The sequence below is a fragment of the Schistocerca gregaria genome, chromosome 1 (assembly GCF_023897955.1).
Source record: "Schistocerca gregaria isolate iqSchGreg1 chromosome 1, iqSchGreg1.2, whole genome shotgun sequence".
In the NCBI taxonomy this organism is placed as follows: Eukaryota; Metazoa; Arthropoda; class Insecta; order Orthoptera; family Acrididae; genus Schistocerca; species Schistocerca gregaria.
The window spans coordinates 9,842,460-9,864,294 of record NC_064920.1 but is presented as its reverse complement, the minus strand read 5'-3'; the positions used below and the strand labels follow the sequence as shown (position 1 = coordinate 9,864,294).

General features: G+C 42.4%; 1 protein-coding gene across 4 annotated transcripts in view; it reads right to left on the bottom strand.

Annotated features, from left to right (window-relative positions):
- The window catches only part of LOC126322565 (putative FERM domain-containing protein FRMD8P1), a 327,086-nt gene that overhangs the window by 302,131 nt on the left and 3,120 nt on the right, over window positions 1-21,835 (bottom strand). The window contains exons 2-3 of one of the 4 annotated variants that reach the window (XM_049994577.1): window positions 12,042-12,152; window positions 5,458-5,654 (exon numbers count right to left, since the gene is read on the bottom strand). The exons of 1 other annotated variant lie outside the window; for it this stretch is intronic. The gene's annotated coding sequence lies outside the window, so the exon portion shown is untranslated. The remainder of the gene's footprint in view (window positions 1-5,457; window positions 5,655-12,041; window positions 12,153-21,835) is intronic. 2 more of the 4 variants (XM_049994510.1, XM_049994586.1) reach the window with 2 other exon arrangements.

Genomic DNA, 21,835 nt, shown 5'->3' with positions numbered 1-21,835 from the left:
AAATGATCACTGGATTAAGTCTAGTACCATCAGAATGACATGAAAGGACAACAGCATAGTGCATTTTTTTCATTTCCACTGGTTTTTATAGTTACAGTTTTAGCACCTTTCATGCCAACAGTTCTGTCACTCAGCACATCAAATGTCAGAGTAGTTTTGTCCATATTTGCTATTTGGCTTAGTTCTACCTTGTTATCTTTCAATGCTGAATAATAAAGTGATGGAAAGACAATATTCTCCCTTCATACTCTTGTGGCATTGTCTAAGGTATTTTGGTTTTGGTTCACATGAAAAGTCCATGACGTTTTATAACCCTGTAGCACTAACCTACTCCACCCTTGAGATCTGCTGAGTTCTGCTGCAGCACTAGCTTAAGAGCACATATTTGAATGATTTTTGTATTAATTGCAAAGCCATTTAACAGTGTCCTTGAATCCATTTCAGTATGTCATATTCTAGTTACATTCAGTCTCTATTTGCACATTTGGTGTTCCTCTTTTTTTCAGTTCTTCTTTACTTGCCAACCAATTGTGAGTGTTTTTTTCTGCTGGTGAAGGGTCAAAAATGCCGTTCAGCTGATCTGTTTCCATGATGTTCTGCATTTGCTATTACTTTCAATTTATAGCCCACACCACTTTCAGTTTTTCCGTTATGAAACTAGATATTAACAAATATATTGTACTGTTACCAATAACACAAATCACTTTCAATTCATATTCACTAGCACTGTAGACTGCAGTGACACATCATAGTCTATTTGCTGTTCCGAGTTTGTGATGGATGGCAGGGCACGAGGGAGCCAATGTTAGAAAGCTTGTGAATAACTGCAACTTATGTTCATCATATCAGTGCAATGCTGCTGCCAGTTGAAACCAACATTGCCAGACAGAGAAAACATTCCTGCAGCATTGAATTTTTGTAAATTTTTAAGAATGGCAGGAATGACATTCTTATATTAACTTCAAGTATGAGATGCACCTGAATTTTGGGAGTGTCTTATAGTCTGTAAAATATGTTATGGACTATGATGAGCTCACTATGGAACAGACTATGGATTCAGAACTGCAGCAACTGTTGAATGACCTCTCTACAGGTCTGACATTCAAACAAATTCTAGTGCCTAACTCTATGCTGAAGCTGTGGTGCAACGTTTCACAAGGCAAGCCAAGTCCATTCATTTCAGAGAAGTTACAAAAGACACCATTCAGCAGTGTCCACCGCCTGTCGCACCCGGGGGCCAACGACATAATCAAGTTCCTGACAGGCTGTCTTGCGCTGCTCAGTGTGAATGGACACATATGCCTTTGTCTAAGTTCCTTCACTCCTTATCAGCAAAGTAAGATGGGGCAACATATACATGCTGATGGTGGAAATTTTCAGGTACCTCTACTAGAGTTACACAATTTCATGTGAAACTGTTCAGATCTCTTCCACGTATTTATTTATGGGCACAGACAGGTGTACAATGTGAGCAGAGGCAACTACAATAGCTGATATCAGCCAAAAGTACAGTGAAGATATTTCTGTGTACATGGATCACACATTTAGGATGCCCCTCCGTATTACAACTGATCAAAGACATCAGTTTGAGTCCAAACTGTTCCTTGAGTTGGCCAAAATATGTGGTTGCCGAAGCCACAAAACCCCGACTAGCTATCTTAGTTATCTCCCCCTCTCCATAATGGTATGGTGAAATGACGACAGAGAAATCTAAAAGGGGCACTGTAGTGTAATCGAAAGAGATGGGGATAAGATTACCATTAGTGTTGTTAGGTCTGTGAACAGCTCATGAACACGACACTGGTGCGTCAGTGGCTGACGAGGTTTACAGAGAAAAGCAGCAGATTCTGGTAAGCTATTTAGTACCAACCACACTGCCAAACTCAGAGGACCTCACACAGCAGGTGCAGCAGACAAAAGGTCACTGCACAAATGTAGTTGGTTGGTTGTTTGGTTGAAGACGGGAGTGGCTGGGGTGGGGGGAAAGGGGCCAAACTGTGCGAGGTCATCAGCCCCTTGTTCCTAGTAGAACAATTACCTAAGGGAAAGAAGAAAACAAAGAAGACGGATGGCACAATAACAGAAGAAAGGAAGAGCCAGAAGAAAAACAGGAGGACAACAAACACTACAATGGACAAAACAGGACAAGAAAACCACAGAGACACACAAGAAACAGGGAGAAGAGATTAAAAATAAGAAAGCAAATTACCATGGCTGGCTGACCACAAGAATGATAAAGGAGAAGCCAACCACTCTGAAACACATTAAAACCTCCACCCTAAAAGCCCTAGGGTGGATGACACGGGACAAAGGACATACACTAAAACTCAGATCAAATGACAAAAACCACTCTCACAAATAAAATGTAAAAATAAAGCTGCTGTTGAGGCATTGTCACCCAACACCAAAGCTATATAGTGCTGGGAAAGTTAAAAGTCCGCCGCAGAGTGTCTATCAGTGAGAGGTTGACAACTGTCATATGGGAGCCAGAGCGACACTGAGGTGGGTCCTCATGATGGAGGAGGTAACCATGTGTGAGCCATGAGAGGCCAAAGCGGAGCCGTCAAAGGAAAACTGGTTCCCTGTGAGAAGCCCGTAGGGACGTCTTCCACACATTTGCAGTCTCCTTAATGACATGTAGTTTGTTGTGCATACTGTTATTCCACTCCATCTCCTAAAGCCGAAAAACACTGTGGTGTAAGACAGAATGCGAATCAGTTTCGGAGCTGGCCATCTCCGGACTGTCAGCAAGTTTGTTGCCTGGGATTCCGATGTGTCTTGGGGTCCACACAAACAACACTGAACGACTGGACCATTAAGGGGCAGAGATAGACTCCTGAATGTTCACTACCAAAGGATGGCAAGGGTAGCACTGGTCGAAGGCTTTTAAGGGGCTCAGGCAGGAGAACAGAGAAGAAAAGACTCACCAGAACAAGAACGAATGTACTGAAGTGCAGAAGACACGGCCACAAGCTCTGCAGTGAATACACTGCAACCAATGGGCAAAGAATGCTGTTCAGTATGGGCTCTGTGGACATTGGCGAAGCCAATATTACCATCAGTCATTGAGCCATCGGTGTAAACAACTATTATATACTTCTTGAAGTCTAGGCAGGAATACGTCTGGCCTATTCTAACACCCAGGCACGCAGAGGGGGTGCACAAATATATACCTTCCTGCCATGGAGGACATAAGGTGTTTGTCTGAATGAAGACTTACATTATTGCTCTCATGTAATATTTTGAACAAACTCAGCCAAGCCAACCTTACAACTGCCATATACTGCCACTTTTCTGGTGCTGGATTCAGACATGTACACCATGGACATATTATACAATGGCATTTGAAAAGAGCTATTGTCTGACAGCATCATCCAACAAGAGTTTAACTGCACCGACCTCTGATATCTTATGCATCAAGGCACAGTGAACGACCTGACTAGCATGTTGTTCAAGGCAGCAATAACAAATAACGGGTGCATCACCGCTGCAAACAACACTGTCATCACTCTCTAGACACCTGACACACACACAAGAGCTGTCCGTTGGATTACATCTGAGTATCAAGACCTTCCACAGCTTCCGCACTTTAAGGAACAATGGGGAGGAGGGGGGGGGGGTGTTTCTGTCTGTTGTTCACAATTTTTTCTGTCCACTAGCACAATGTGGTGTCGGAGTGCATGAGATGTTTCTCTGGTGGATGTTATTTTTTATCTTAGTGTTTGTTGATTCTTCTTGTCATTAAATAATTTTGGCAAGATTTAAACTAATAGAGATTTATTAATTACATGCTATGTGGTTGGTAGCTTGGTTGGTTGATTTGGGAGAGAGAATCAAACAGTGAAGTCATTGGTCCCGTCGGATTAGGGAAGGATAAGGAAGAAATCGGCCATGCCCTTTCTAAGGAACCATACTTGCATATGCCTGAAGCGATTTAGGGAAATCATCGAAAATCTAAATCAGTACGGCTAGACATGGGTCTGAACCGTCATCCTCCCAGGTACAAGTCCCGTGTGCTAACCACTGCGTCACCTTGCACAGTAGATGCTATGTGTATTCTGTTTATTGGTGTACGTCCATATCTATACATTATTTTATCTTCTCTATGAGGCCACACTATGAAAGTATCATCCACAAACCTCCAAAATGCAGTTAGCTTACAGATTCAAGCACTCTCCCCTCGAAATCCTCCATAAAAACAGTGGCCACCAAGAGTGATAAAGGGCTACCCATGGCAATGCCATCAGCCTGTTCAAAATATTTCTGGTTGAACATAAAATTGGTTGAGGACACAGCATCCCAAAACAAAGCAGTGACGCACTTGAAACTTTTTACCAATTAGTACCAAAGAATCTGCGAGAGGGACTTTTGTTACATGTGTTACCACATCAATGCAAACCATACTGTCAGAACTGTTTAGATGGAGAGTCCCCAGCCTATTGATAAAGTCAGCTGAGTTATGGATGTGACCTGAGCAATTGCACACCAATGGCCCCAGCAAAGATGAAAGTCTTTCAGCTAACTCATATGTAGGAGCAGCAATGTTGCTTACTGTTGGACATAACAGAGCAAGCGTTATGAATTTTTGGAAGGCCATACATTCTTTGTGGTACACAAACTGTTTGGTCTTAACCTTGTGATGAATTCGAAGTCAGGGGGAGAAATTCTGTAATGCAGAACTATTCCATTGCACGAGTCCTGTAGGGTCGTAATCAATCCTCCTATAGGTAGAGTCACTTAGCAGACCATTTATCTTATCATCATATGCACTACAAAGTAACAAAACACATTACCTTTATCAGCTTCCAGTACCACTACACGAGGGTTCTCTCACAGATTTTGTAATGCAGCTCCATCTGCAGAGGTTAAGTTATGACACTGAGGAGGAGCTCTCAAAGGAGCCCAGAAAGTTTCCCACCTTAGTTTTTCTGCAGCATACAAAGGTAGGTATTGTACAGCTTCTTCAACACCACTCACAAATTTTATTAAAGATAGTGCTCTAGATACATATGCAAAATTTAGTGCCTAGGTTTATACAGACAGAATCGCATCATCCGAATTTTTCTTCATGAAATTGACAACGGAATGTCATTCATTAAACTCTTGTGGTGACGAATGCTGTGGCAACAAGTAGTCAAAATTTTTACATATGCCAAAAACTTGCGTCCTTATGGATCCGATCAAATTTGGCTGAAGTCATTCCATCAACCTAATCCCATGATATGGGAGAAAGATGTGATGCAACCTTTAAATATAATTCGTACAATTCTTCTGAAACATTTTTTGTCTTGTATAGCAAGTCCTCTCTTTCACAATAGCATGACTAGACTTATCAGTAATCTTTCATGCAGCAGCAGTCTTACTAAAAATGCATCACTTTGGCAAATTTTTGTATTATGTCATGGTGCCAATATCTCAATAAAAAAGTTAGAGAATTTAACAGCTTTGCTCTCTTACCACTCTGCCGAAACTTCAAACAAACGAGGCCATCTTCTCCATATAAAGGCATCTGACGCGAATTTTAAAATTTTCCCAGTGAATTGAATGTTCAAACAAATTTCCAGTTCATTTATTTCATCACACAATATCTCAACTGGGCACCTGCCTGTCGTCTTCCTGTGAAGCATTGAAGACTGACAAAGACTTGCTCCATCCTGCAACACACGAGGCAAGAACGGAAAGTAATATACGATAATTTTATTAACAAAAAGTTAAATAGGTAGCAAAACAAAACAAAAAATTCCGAAAGACCTTACACGCAAGTTTTCACTCGACATCAAAATTGGGTCATCTGTTGTCACAGCAACTGTCGCCACGAGAATTAACTGTGTGAGATTCCAGTGTCAATTTCGTGGAGAAAAATTTTGATGACACAATGCTCTCTGTATTAAGCAAGGTACTCAGTTTTGCACCTGCACCTAGAGTACAGCCGTTAATAAGTTTTGTGAGTGGTGTTGAAGAGACTGTATGAGGCCTTCCTTCGTATACTGCAAAATAAATAAGAAAGGAAACTTTCCATGTTATTTTGAAACCTCTGCCTCAATGTAGTAACTTAACCTCTGCAGAAAGGACTGCACTACAAAATCTATGAGTAGACCCTGGTGTAGTGGTACTGAACGCTTGTTAATGCAAATGTTTTGTTACTTCACAGTGTGTACAATGATAAGCAGTGTAGTCTGCTAAGTGACTCTACCTATAGAAGGACTGATTAAAGCCCAACAATATGTGTGCAACAGAAAACTTCTGCAGATCTAAATTCATCCTCCTTACCTCAAGACATCATCAAGAGATTAATATCACACGGTTGTGTGCCACTAAGACTGTACGGCCTTCAAACAATTCAGTATTCCCAATATTGAGCAACACTAGAGTTCCTACATATGATTTAGCCAAACATTTCACATCTTTGCCGAGACCACTGGTGGGCACATGCTCACGTCATATCTGTAACTTGGCTGACTTTATCAACAGACTTGGGTGGTCTCCATCTAAACAGTTCTGACACTTTGCTTAGATTTGATGTGGTTTCACTTTTTACAAAGGCCAACTCACAGATGCTTTGGTAAAAAGTTTCACATTGACATCACTGCCTTGTTCCAGCATGCTCTATTCTCAAGCTATTTTATGTTCAACCAAGAATATTTTAAACAGATTGAATGCATCACCATAAGCAGCTCTTTGTCTCCACTGGTGGCCAATATTTTTAAGGACGATTTCAAGGGGAGAGCACTTGAAATAGCTACTCTTAAACCAACTGTATTCTGGAAGTATGTGCACGATACTTTCATAGTTGGTCTCATGGAGGAGATAAATTGATGGAGTTCCTGCACCACCTCAACTCCATTCATAACAACATTTGTTTCATTAAGGAAACGGTGGTTATCTGCCTTTCTTGGATGTCTCGGTTAAGACTCTCTGGGGCATTCAGTTTATAGTAAGCCCACTCACACTGATTTGTATTTGCAAGTGTCAAATTGACATCACCAATCCCAAACTGTGAGTGTGCTTACAACTCCTGTACACAGAGCTCACACAGTCTCAGGATAGACAGCTTGCCTAAATAGACTGCCCACCTAAAGACAGTGTTCGAAAAAAATGGATATTCCACTCAGCAGATTAATGGTGCACTGTCAGTTAAAAGCAAGAACCAGGAAGTGAATAAAGAGGAGAGCATGCCAGCAAAATCTTTAGCTTTTCTTGCTTTTATGGACAACATTTCATTTAAAATAACAAGAATTATCTGTAAACGAAAGGTGAAAGTGCAGAATGAGATTTTCACTCTGCAGCGGAGTGTGCGCTGATATGGAACTTCCTGGCAGATTAAAACTGTGTGCCGGACCGAGACTCGAACACGGGACCTTTGCCTTCCGCGGGCAAGTGCTCTACCAACTCAGCTACCCAAGAACGACTCACGCCCCGTCCTCACAGCTTTACTTCTGCCAGTACCTCGTCTCCTACTTTCCAAACTTTACAGAAGCTCTCCTGCGAACCTTGCAGAAGGTCCCGAGTTCAAGTCTCGGCCCGGCGCACAGGTTTAATCTGCCAGGAAGTTTCAAGGTGCAACTGATTTTCCATCCACCATCTGAGGCTGCAGACTTTTCGGAATCAGTAAAGGATGACATATAAACGTGGAAGGCAGGAATTCACAAAATACCTTGTTGATATGGACAGACTGCACGCACTGTAAAAGAATGCTGCATTGAATATCAACATTGCATTTGCCTTTTGCCGCCAAGCAAGTCTGCTATTGCCAATCACTATATTACCACCGGACATTCAATGGGGTATGACAGATCTATGATTCTGACCACACAAACATCTTTTTTGGGATTCCGTCATTAAAGATTCCGTGGAAATACACCTGGCGGAAAAGCTGATGAGCTGTGATAGTAGCTACCAGTTGGACAATGTATGGAACTCCATCATCTCCACAATTTGTTCTACCTGAAGACAACAGAGTGCACCAACGGCTTGGCGAGTTGTAATGCAGAGGACAGCTGAGTTCCGCAGCTCCACCAGTACGGGCACTGCTGCCTCGAAGTGAGGTCTGCCTGCCAACTTGATATTGATACACGTACAGAATACTCGCAGTGAAGACCACAGCAGGACTTTGTCAGTCTTTGATGGCTCACCTGAAGATGAATGGCAGGTGCACAGGCAAAATATCATGGGATGAATTACACAACAAGTGGCTGCAAGCAAAACATTTGTCTAAAAATTCAATTTGCCAAGGAAATTTAAAAAAAAAAAATCACAAGTAAGATGAAGCTGGAGCTGATAATAAAACAGGAATCACTTGGACTGTCAAGAGAAACTGAACTTCAACGCCACATAACAACATCTTAGAACTGGCTACCCTGCAAGTAGGAAATTTCTCTGAGACCAGTGGCACAAGGATTTTCACACACTACCATGGTTGATGCTGATGTATTTGGTTTAGGGTACTTGTACCATAAAAGTTAGGCTAATCCAAGAGGTCCAAGATGCGAGAAGTACAGAGCACACTATATTAGCTCACACAACCATCAGAGATTACACTCCAAGCAATTTATATACATAAAAAAATTAAAAAATATAAAAAAAGAGAGAGAATTCATACGCAACAAAAAGAGAGATTTCTGAGAGGCTTAAGGGAAGCCCATTTGTACTGGCGTCGTCACTGAAGGAAGACGGCGAGAATTAAGCTGATACTGAACTCATGATATGAGATGGGAACTCAACCCACAGACAGATGATAAGTACAGACATCTCCAGTACCCTGTTTAAAACAGTAAGCATTCTGTAGATGATTGAAGCAAATGACTGTAACTAGCTATCACTGAGATTTTCTGTTTTGTATTCAGAATGAGTGTCAACAAGTCCTTATATCCCTGTTAAAATTTAGAGTTTAATTTGAGATAGAACAGAAGCGGTTACACTATCTGTCTACACAGAAAACACTTCAGTAACAAAATTTGATTGCTTTAAGAAGTCAAGGAATATAATCTAGGGAAAAGACATTGTGCCTCTTCTGAAGTAGTAGTACAGATATATTAGAGTTTTTCTGAAGCTATGAAAACTATAAGTTAATGTAGATTGTTTACTCAAGTGAAATTGAGATAACCAAGGTCTGTTGAATCTATTTCAACCTTGAACTTCCTCTGATTGCATCACCTGATAAAATCAAGCTTTTCAGTGAAAGGGGAGACACACTATATCCTCTCGACTCTAAAGACTTTAGTAAACCTTAAGTTGGTCTTAAGGTGCAGCATAACACAGTGATTTGCAAGAGTTATAACATCGGGTCACTTCATGACATAACTTTAATCCTCAAAGGCGACAACACTATAGCAGTACAGAAAGCAGTGAACTTGGCTACTGAACAACTCGGCAACTGAGCTATAAACCACAGACTAACCACCAACAGAAACAAGACTGTATCCAAGAACTTCCACACCACAAAAAAAACAAATCCACCTCAACCATTTGGAATAGTTAATAAGCAACCAACTGAAACTAGTACAGGATTCAAAATGCTGGGCTTATGGCTACATGATTATCTGAAATGGAATGAACAAACTGGTCAGGTAAATGCTAAAATAAGAACTGGCTGCCATGCCTTGAGTGTTCTTCAAACATGTACCAGCTGGAAAACAGAATCCGTAAGAGATCCATGGGCAAAAAATTTTTAAATAGCTTACGAGTAAAGGAGTCTACAGGCACTTGAGGTTCTTCAGGAATTTGATTGTCATAAATTTTTTTCAATTTTTCTTTTTTACAGTGTCATTTCAGATGGGTAATTTTGTACCAATCCATGTTTGAAACCTCCTGACAGATTACAACTGTGTGATGGAAGGGACTCAAACCCAGATCCTTTGTCTTTCACATGCAAGCATTCTCCAACTGAGCTACCCGAGCACGATCCCTGATCCATCTCATAGCTTTACTTCGACTAGTAGCTCTTCTCTGAACTCAGAAACTTCACATAAGTGCTCCTGCATAACTTGTGGGACTAGCACTACTAGATAAAAGGATACTGTGAAGATGTGGTTTAGCCACGGCACTGGGGTTCATTTCTAGAATTAATTTTCCACTCTTCAGTGGAGTAAGCACCAAAATGAAATTTCCTGGCAGATTAAAACTATGTGCCGGACCAGAAGTCGAACCCAGAAATTTGTCTTTTGCATTCAACTACTCACCGACTAAGTTACCCGTACTCTGCAAACAGTGGTTCAAACAGTGTCTCCATTGACTGCACTTGGCACGACACTTGCCACTTTCATCTCCACATAAGAAACATTCAAATTGTCTGTCATGTGCCGCTGCTAGAGAGGGCTCACCAAATGCCATCGCATAGTGCTACACATACCATCCACAGGATGCTGAATTCGCACTACCTCACTGCCTGCACTTGCGATTGGTCTGCGAGTCTTTTTGAGTCACCACACTCAGAGCTCTGTACTAGATTATCTTCAGATTATTATCACACTCCACAACACTGAAGTACTTAGCATGTGGGTGGAGAAGTTTTGCATGTTCACATGAAGCTGAGGCCTACGCCAGCTGTAGCACAGCTACTGGCAGGGTCTCCTCTGCTGGACAGGCTTCAGGGGATGAATCAGATGGAAAGTGTCCCACAGTGCCCCATCTTTTCCTTATCCACTCCCATTTCCTTCCCCAATTCGTCAGATACTCAACCAAAGGTATGATGCAGTGCATGCTGAGGGGTGCATGGCACAAGGAAAGATGTGTGATTAAAGGTGCCTCAGAGACAACAGGTGACCTCCCTGAGTAATTCGCCTCGCACTGTGTGGGGTTCCATAGTGTCGAGAGAATAGATCCAATTCTCATGGAACAAAACTGGAGAACATGGAAAACAAAACCAAAACTGAGGGATTTGATGTGACCTCAAACACGGGAAATGGAATCGATGGAAGTTGTTTTCGCAATTGTATAAGGTAACGTACTATTCCAAGTGAAAACTGCTAATGAAATGTTGGACCAGGTCAAGATCAAATCCTTGTCTGAGGCTCAGATGAGGAAATTTCTCAAAGAACAGAAAGAAAAGGAGGATTATGAAAAATGTAAATGAAGTGAACTAAAACGGCTTGAACCTAAGATTTCAAAAAAGGGCTGTCTCAGAGTGAAAGGGGGCAATCCAATGCCGTATACCTCTAAGACAAGGAACAAGAGAGCAAGGGAGGAGTCTGATACTCCCATTACTCAGGATAAATGGAACCAGAAAAAATTAAAGCAAGAAATGTGGAAACAGATCTATTGTATTGCAGTTTCAGTTTGCAGAATGGAGGTTACCCCACAGGGATATCCACTGGTCAACATAACTTCACAGCAGCAGGTGGAGCTTGTTCAGATGACTCTCTTTGAGAGAGGACTCTATCTGGAGACTGGTTCTTTGGCCCTCTGTCTGTGAGGAGATGGAAACAGTGAAATGGCTTAAGGATGTGCTGCCCAAGATACCTCCGCGAAAGGAGGTGAAGTTGCTGGTGAAGAGCTACTCCTCTTAAGACTGTTTGAGAAAGTGCGCATGCAGAACCACAAAATCTTAATAGAGAATTGGAGGGTAATCAACTGAAAGGTTGTATCGGTTGGACAATCCTGGTGGAAGTCATCAGAAAATCCCCGACAGCTACGCGAAAACAGGACCTGAAGTTGTACTGAAGATTCTTGCAGACTGCCATCAGGATAATCAACGGCATCAGAAGTGACCGCGGCAGCAAGGTGGAGGCTGCAACTGTTGTAGGTAAACCTGCAACGTAGTAAACAGACAGCTGACACCTGAGTCGTCATCTATGAAAACAGGTGGTGGTCTTGGCCCTGAAACAGGAACCCTATGTGTAAAAGGGGGCATTCCAGGCCTCACAGGAACTGGAGGTAAGCTGATTTATGCTAGGAATCTAAAGAACTCCAGAACACGCATTTATGTTAAGAATGGAATTTCATTTGTGCCCATGTCTGACTTCCGTTCCAAGGACTTGGTGACCATCAGGATGAAACAGCATGAGGAGGGAAGCATAAGTGAAGTTTCATTGGCCTGAGCTTACCTTCCTTATGAGGACAGTACTCCTCCTTCCCAGGAAATGAGGAGACTGGTAGATGGCTGCTCACAGCAGAGTAAACAACTGCTAGTTGGTTGTGACGCCAACGCCCACTACCTGTTGTGAGAAAGCAACGATACAAACAGCAGAAGACAGTACTTTCTTGCATTTTTAATCAAAAGCAACTTGGAGCTCATGAATAGGGAGAGGGAACCTACATTAAGGAACAAAAGAAGGGAAGAAGTAATTGAAATACCTCTGGGCCCATCCTAATGGGAAGCTACGTCAAACAAATGCACATGGCACTGGAGCCATCCTTATCTGACCACATGTATATCAATTTTGAGGTTGAAATGGGCGTTAAACAGATTACGGCCTTTAGTAATCCTAGGAAAACAGACTAGGTCTCTTATAGGAAATATCTCAACCCCCATTTCTGGAGTTAGAACTTCAGTAAGGAATCCAGTAGATTTTGAGGAAATGTCAGATGCAGTGATGTCTGCCATATGACCTTATATTTATAAAACAGCCCAATCACCATCAAGTGCACAAATAGGAATGTACACCGATAAACCAACACATTATGACCACTGCCCTCAGCAAGATTGGATGCCTCTTGGTGGCACTGTGGACAAATGACGTAGTAAGAAAAGTATGAAAACTGAGCAGAGACGGATTTGATTATCCTAGCAAAGATATGGGCTGCAGACGGAGAAATCCACTGACATAAGTTACCCTGACAAACAGCAAATTATTATCACGCAGAGCCTCTGCAGGCAACACCTGCTGTTCACACGTTACGACTGTTGTGGGCTCAGGATCATCGTGTATCACTGGAAACATATCTGCTAGTCAGATGAAAGGCTGCTCAAAATTGCACTGCACCATGGATGCAGGCTGGTGGGAGCAGTATTGCACTATGATAAGACATTCTGCTCAGCTTACACTAGGTCAGCTGCAGACACCTCTGTCCTCGACATCTTTCCTGATGACAATGTCACCTTTCAGCAGTATAATTGTCCATGTCACAAAGCCAGAATCACACTACAGTGGTTTGAGGAGCACGATAGCAAAATCATGTTAATGTCTTGGCCACCAAATTTGTCTGATGTGAATCTGATGATTCCCATGTGGATCATAATCAAGCGCCATCACTGTGTACACAAATCAGCAGCCAGTTATTTTTGGGAATTGCATGACTTGAGCACAGACATCTGATGCCATATAGCTCCTCAAATCTACCAACGAACTGCAGAATCGATGATATGCAGAATCGGTGTTACACTGATGGCCCAACAAGCTATTAAGCAGGTTGTCATAATGTTTTGTCTTGGTGGAACAGTAACCTGGAACTGCAAGGGAAGTGATTAAGAAGATTGTCAATGGAAAGAACAATTGGAAAAATATCGAGAGGCCCTTGTCAAGTACAACTGTGTGATTAACCAAGTGAAACTATCATTCTGGAAGGTATTCTGTAAGGATGTGGAAGGTACAGCTACTTGCGTCGGACTTCACAAAACCCTTACGAGAATACCAACTAACCCAAGAGGAACTCTAAGGAGGAAAGATGGTGAGTATAGAAGACGTGAGTCAGACGCCAGATGTGCCCCTCAAGACTCGTATCACTCAGTACACTCTGGCAGACAACACAGATCAAGATTTAGTCCCTGTGGAACACTGTTTTACAGGTAATCAAAGGGAGAACTGGGAATTTTCCAGCGAGATTGTTGATTTCAAAATAATCCAGCAGGCAGGGAGAATCTTTCAAAAATTGACTGATGTACAAGTTAGGGAAAACCAGTTAACTGTGGTTCCCCTGCATGTAAACCAACATACATATAAACCAGGCAAACCATGTGAAACAGCACACCACAAACTTGTTGGGAAGGAAGAAAAGCACTACACTTTCAGGAAATTATTTTCTGCATATTCCAGTATATCAAGGGGGCTTTTAGCTATCTAGCTTCAAATCCACGGTTAGAGCTGCAGAAAAGCATAGCACTGTGACCACTATATGTGGGTGGATTAAGATGATGTTGAGCAGAAGAAAGGTAGAAGCCACCATAACAACTTAAAAACATGCTCAACACCACCAGAGGGTTGATGCTCTTCACAGGTATGTAGTCGGTTTTCATCATTCTGAGGCCACAATATTTCGATGGCCCACTTGGCTGCCATCTTCAGATGAGATTCCTGGTGCACAATCACACCAGAACTGAGGTACCATCGTCTATGCATCTTCTTCATATCCCAGGAACAGGCTGCCTTCATATCCCAGGAACAGGCTGCTGCACTTACAAAATAATCGAAAGAGCTTCCCTCTGCAAGATGAAGAGTTGCAGTGCCATCAGTGGTAGAAACTAACAAAAGCAACGAATCACAAATTAAGATGTGACTGTAAAAAACCAGACAATCATCATTTTATACCTGATAAAATAAGAGTCCTATGTCTTGCTTAAAGGAAAACCTTTATCTCTGTTAATAATGTCATTGGATAACAGGAAGCCAGAGCAATAATTTGCCAAGTCAATCAACTTCACCAATTATCATCCATATCTGACGATATCACACACTGGTGGATTATTATTTATTTTACCAACAAGATATTGGTTTTGGAGAAAGGCACAAATTTTGTTCCCACACCGAGGAATATGCCTATCATTGATTTTATTAGTGCTGTGGAGCAGGTCATCACTCACTTTCCTGAAGATCAGGCAGAAGAAATTAGAAAGGAAATCTCTCATCATCATCTTTGAGCACCACCACCATGGTGTAATACTACTTTTACTGAAACTAGGACCATTTGGTCATTGAGGAAAGATAAGGATCTTTTAGTTTCTCCTGGTGATAAAGACAGTGCCACTTTTCTTCTCTCTTGTGAAGATTATTTGGTAATAATGGCCTGTTCCTTGGAGGATTCTGCATTTGTAAAATACAGAGCGATCCTACAGACTAGATCAAGCCGAAGACCATTTCACTTATTAAGAAGGAGGATATCATTACAAAAACTTCATCCAGGGGTGACAGAACCACCCAGGTTGAATGGCTTATGCAAGGTTCATAAACCTGAAACTGCCCTTTGTCTGATCGTTGGCAATATGGACAGTCCCACTTACAATTTGGCCACATATCTTGCTTCTGTTCTTAGCCTCTGGTAGGGAAATGTGAAAATCACATATCCAACTCGACTGATTTTACTCGACACTTGAAGTCTCTATGCCTCCGATCGTCTGACATAGTCAGTTTTGACGTTGTTTCACTTTTTGCTCAGGAAACCGTTGAGAGTCCTTGTTGTTAATTGGACAGCTTTTGGATGATAAAACTACTGAGTTATGTCACCACATACTGACATTAATATATTTTTTAAGACACCTTTTTTGAACAAACTGATGCTGTGGCTCTGTGCATTCTTTTTTGCCCTGCTGCCAGTATTTCCATGGAAGATTTTGAAGATACCACACTCCTGAGTGCGGTATCTTCAAAACTGCTCTTAAACACACGTTTTTGTGAGACATGGATGATATTTTTATCATTTGGACAGAAGCACAAAGTAAGTTCCGTTTCTATTTCTATCTGCGGCAGCACTACTATCAAAGTTCCGAGCATGCGCGGCGGTTACTCTGACTTGAGGAGAAGACATATACGCCATTTTCAGATCGCTGCTGCCCATGTGTGCTTTGTAGTGCTTCTTTATAATGTCAGCTGTAATTGAAAATGCCGCCGCATATGAAATCAGATCTGTGATTCGTTTAATAAATGCAAAGAAATTTAAACCAAAGGAAATTCATTGGAAAATCTGCGAGGTTTACGGACAAAATGCTATGAGTGATTCAATTGTTAGAAGATGGGTCAGACTGTTCAATGACGGACATGATGAAGTGCACATTGAAGAATGGAGTGGATGCCCATCTGTCGTTAGTGATGAACTGGTTCACACAATTGAAGAGAAGATTGAGCACAACCGTAAGTTTCCTAGCGACTTTCATCTCTTCTTACACCTAAAATCTGTCTTTGGTGGTAAACACTTCAATGATAGTGACATGTTACCTCACAGTTAAATACACAGGCGGCAACCTGCTATGAAGAAGTCATACAAAAACTTGTGCCACACTATGACAAGTGCCTACAAAATTTCAGAAGCTATGTAGGAAAGTAGTTTAACAGTTGTAGATTTTTGTACAGTAAATATTTTTTCTGTATCTGTACATGTTTGTTTTATATAACCAAACGGAACTTACTTTGTGGATGACCCTCATATATCATGAGTGTAGCAGTACTGGGAAATTTGCAAACAGGGGTCCATTAAACAGGAATGGGAACCCTGGAACAGCTGCCAGGCATTTCCATTGAAATTCCATGCTATTAGAGCGCATGAAAAAGGCGTGTCAGTCATAAGTAAACTGTGTACGGAGGTCAGGAGATATGACCCTCCAAGATATAAGTTAAGTGGTACAAGCACAGGTGACATACGTTCAGTAGGCTATTCACCACTGACCTTTCACATTGAGGGTGTACGATTCCAGGAGGTTTGGAAGTCGTATCAAGGGTAAGAGATGAATGTGATGCTGTCCTAAGGTTAGATTTCCTGAATAAAATTGATACCACAATCAACCTCGGGCAGCAAACAGTGAAGATTCACAGAACACTGTTTTGATTAGGTGGCACTGCAGCCGAAGACACTCTGCCGCAAGATCCCTCTCCCTCGAGCAATGTCCTTGAAGGTAGATTCACTGGACAAAACACCATTCGGTGCAGGAAAGCTACTTTGAGTGGACAATAATGCTGCTTTACCCACCCACACACTATGTATAGTGGAACTGTTAGAGGAAAATGCTAAATTCGGACACAGCACATTGTTTTTTGTGCAGGAGTATAGTTCGTGCCACAACAATTAATGGAGTACAGAAGATATCTGTGCATATAGATACTTTTGGGATAGAAGACAAGGACTTATGAATGGGAATGTTATTAGCTAACATAAGTGCCTTGCAGGCTGTTCAAGGAGTCAGTACACAGAAGAAACAACTCCCCAGGGCACGAACGGATATGCTCAAGAGCACGAGATATAACCACCAGCTCAGAAGTGAAAACACTGCAGTCATCGGGCAAGGAATGCTGTTCAATACATCTTCCACAGACATACACAAAGCTGACGTGAGCATCAGCCATCAAGCTGTCGGTGTAAACCACTTCGTGGCCACGGTAGATGTCAAGAATCGAAAGGAAGTGGGAGTGCTGAGTGGCAGCAGGGTTAACTGAGCCCTTAGGGCCATGTGAAAGGGCCAGAAAAAGCACTGGCCTTGGCATAAACTGTGGAGGTGTACATTAATGGAACTCAAGTATAGGTGGTAAAGCCAAGGACTCCAGTTCGGAAAGAAGGGTTCGAACACGAACTGCAATTGGAAGCTCTGACCTACAGATGCGGGAGATGAACTACCGTGGGTGGGAAAAAGAGACAGTGATTCAGATGCGCAGGAGAACTATGAATGTGTGCAAAGTAACTGGCCAGCAGCTGTGCACACCTGACCTGCAATGGAGGGACTCCGGCCTCCACCAGGACGCTGGTCACTGGACTCGTCCTAAGAGCTCCTGTTGCTGGGCAAACGCCACAGTGGGGCACTGGGTCAAGTAAACGTGCTGCTGAACCATAAACCAGACATCCATAGTCAAGGCGGGATTTAAAATGGGCTCTGTAGAGCTGCAGCAGCATAGAGCGATCTGCACTCCAGTTGGTGTTCCTCAGGCAGTGGAGGACATTGAGGTGCTGGCAGCACTTTTGCTTAAGCTGGCAGAGGTGAGGAAACCAAATCAATCGGGTGTCAAAAACCAGTCCTAAGAATTGATATGCCTCCACTACAGTGAGTGGATCATCATTAAGGTGAAGTTCTGGTTCTGGATGAACAGTATGTTGCCGACAGAGGTGCTTAACACACGACTTTGTGGGCGAAAATTGGAAACCGTGGGCTAGAGCCCACGACTGCGACTTGTGGATAGCTCCCTGCAGGCATGGCTCAGCAACACCAGTACTTGTGGAGCAGTACGAAATGCAGAAGTCATCTGCATACAGAGAAAGCGGGATGGACGGCCCTACAGCTGCTGCGAACCCATTAATGGCCACTAAAAATAGAGATACACTCAATAGAGAGCCCTGCGGGATCTCATTCTCCTAGATATGCGAGAACAAGGGGGGGCACCAACTTTGAAACAGAAAGTATGAAGCAACAGGAAGTCAGGGATAAAAATCGGGAGTGGGGTCCAAGACCCGACTCATATAATGTGGCAAGGATATGTTGTCGCCAGTTCTGTCACACGCTTTTCAAAAATCAAAAAAGACAGCAACCAGCTGTTGGCATCTGGTAAAGGTTGTTCAGATGGCAGACTTGAGGGACACAAGATTACCAGTGGTAGAGCGACCATGGTGGAAGCCACCCTGACACGTAGCCAGTAGGCCACGTGACTCCAGGACTGAACCCAACTGCAGACACACCATGTGTTTCAGCAGCTTACAGAGAATGTCGGTGAGGCTGTTGGGTTGATAGCTATCCACATCAAGCGGGTTTTTACCGGGTTTGAGCACCGGAATTATGGTGCTCTCCTGACACTGCGATGGAACTACGCGATCGCACCAAATCCAGTTGAAGACGACAAGGAGATGTCTGTGGATCCAATCTGGCCCAGGGGCTGTGTCAGGGCAATGTGCATGGGCACTGAGGAGCTCCCACTTTGTAAATGTGGCACTATAGGAATCACTGTGTTATGTAAAGAACGAGAGGACTTTCCCTTCCATCCGACATTTAAGAGTGCGAAGGCTGGAGGGTAATTCTCCAATGCAGAGGTCGAACATAGTCCTCAGCAAAGTGCTCGGCATTGGCATTTGTGTCAGTAGATAACACGCCATTTATGTTAACACCGGGAAAAACCTGTTAGGGTCTGGTACCTGAAACCATGTTTTTCCTTTGCCCAGACTTGAGAAGGTGACGTATGGCACCCAATGGTCAAGACGTATTTCTCCCAACACTCCTGCTTATGTTGTTTGATAAGTTGGCGAACGCAGGCACGGAGCCTTTTAAAGGCTACGAGGTGCTCCAGGGAAGGGTGCTGCTTATGTCGCTGTAGATCTTGCCTACACTGCTTAATTGCTTCAGCAACTTCCAGTGACCACCAAGGGACTGCCTTCATTGGGGGCATCCTAAAGAGCAAGGGATTGCGTTTTCTGCCCCAGAAACAATTGTTGTAGGTACCTGCGCAACCATCACATCAATGTTATTTTGTGGGGGAGATTCAACGGTCACAGCAGCGGTGAAAGTTCCCCAGTCCGCATTGTTTAAAGCCCATCTGGGCAGGCATCCATGGGCCTGTGCTGGGGCAGTGACAGGAAGATGAGGAAGTGGTCACTACCGCACATGTCGTCATGTGCTCTCCAGTGGATAGATGGGATAAGTCCTGGTCTGTAAATTGATAAATCAGTGGCTGAGTAACTACCACGAACTACAATGAAATGTCTGACAGCCCCAGTATCTAAGATGCAGACGTCCAACTGAGACAGTAAAGTTTCGACATCTCTACCTCAGCCAGTAAGCACTGTGCCACCTCACAGGGGGTTATGGGCGTTAACAGTTATTTACTGTGTCATCCTTATTCTGACAGTCGCAGCTTCAAGAGGGGTTTGAAGGGGCACAGTTTCACTACAGACTGAGTTTAGGACATTAACACAGTCTCCACCTGACAATCGGTTATAGTCACTACGGTTCCTGTAATATCCCTTATGGCCACAGAGGGCAGGGGTCCACATTGCCAGGAACCAGGGTTCCTGGAGAGCAATGCAGAAAGCAGGTGTGAAGCTTAACAGTTGCTGTAGCTCAGACAAGCAGTGGAAAAACCGCCACAATTTCACTTGAGGATGATGTCACTGTGAGACTGCGAAGGCATGAAACATTCGATGAGGCAGTTTATGCATCAGGGTCACCTGCTGCCACCGACTATTTGCCTGAGCAGTCTATATCCATTGTGTCTGAGGATCTGGTAAGATCTAGGTCCTCAGTGCATGCCAGAATCTCCAACTCATCCGCAGAGCTCGTAGGTAGATGGAACAAAGAAAAGAAACTCCACATGAAGGCACAACACAAGTTATTCAAAGTACATCCTGTCAGTATGCAGTGCATCCTGTCAGAATGCAGTATTAGGAAACTATCGGCACTGGCTCCAAGAAAAGCTCGCTTCACTATCAGTCAATAAGAACATCGGCAGAGCAAGGAATAATATCAACATCTGCATCATTAAAACAACAGCCTTTAAAGCACTTGGTAAAAGGAAGAAAAAAGATGGGAAAAATGACTCAGAATTTGGAGCACAGAGATTAATGTAGTCATTAATGAAAAACAAATAGCTTACTTGAAGTTTCTACAGACAAAAACATCAGAGAACTGGGAAACACACAAAATAAAAAGGAATGCTCTGAAACAAATAGCGCACAAAGCACATCAAGGGTTGTGGGGATCACTCATAAGAGTCTTAAAACATGACATACACGGTGGACAGCAATGTGCATACAAGATCACAGAAGCCCTCAACAAGGAAGAAAAAGACACTGCCTCACTGAACATTATACTCAATGGACAAAGGATAAATCACTATACACAGACTAGTGGTGTACACAGAAGACCGAAGATGATGGTGGAGGAAGTACGTACTATGAAACAGTAGATACAATTACTAAGGAGGAACCACTACAGATTTGGAAGGCATGAAGAACAGAAAAATTACTAGAATAGATGGAATAAATGCTGAACTAATTAGATACGGATGGTTATCACTAAATAAAGACTTTTACAATTAATAAATGAATGATGGCTGAACTGCAAGCTCCCAGATCCTTGGTTTACAGCAGAAGTAATCTCTCTTTTCAAATAAAGGAAACATAATGACTGTAAAAACTATCATGGCATCAGTCTTCTAAACACTGGCTACAAATTGTATTCAAAGATAATCGGTAACCGAATGAAGAAGAACATTATTTAAACTATTATTTCTGAAGAACAAAATGGATATAGATCAGGTCATTCAATGCACAGGAAATGTGTTTGTAATTAAAAATTTTATAGAAGAGAATGCAGGATATGATATAAAAATCCATATGGTCTTTAGCGACCTCAAGAAGGCTTTTGACCATTGAGCTGTGATAGCCTATGGAAGATTAAGTCTGGATGTGGACATTCACACCATCTACTAGAGGAAGCACATGCTTCTATATCCTGATTTCTACAGAATTTACTTGTTTCTTTTTATATTTATATTCTTTTTTGTGGATGAGACAATTTCAGCCATGTACAAGAATATGCGATTAATTTGTAACTACTTACATTTTCTATCGCAGTGCTTGTATAGTGTTCACAAAGACAAATGACATCAATTGCTTTACTGTTACTATCATTTTGCTGAGAAATTAACAGCTCATTTACTTTATTTTGTGCCCCTTTCCTTATATTCTGAAGAAGCAATTTAATGTCACATTTCCATCTATTATTGTAAGATGAATTGGGAGTCCTTGTTAATTTAATTTCCTTTAATATTGTCTGTCTGACTCTCTCCTAAAGTGGGTGTCACACTTGACCCCAATAACCAATGGGGTTTGCCTGATGTATCCTATGAAAAGTATATCCCCATCTCACCATAGCAACTACTGGAAAGCAACAAGATGAGATTTTGTATCTGTCCAAAGGAGCCCCACTGGCTCTATGTTTACATGCTTAGCAGCAGAGTTAACCCAACTGGTCATAGCACTCCTAAATCCCCATAAAAAC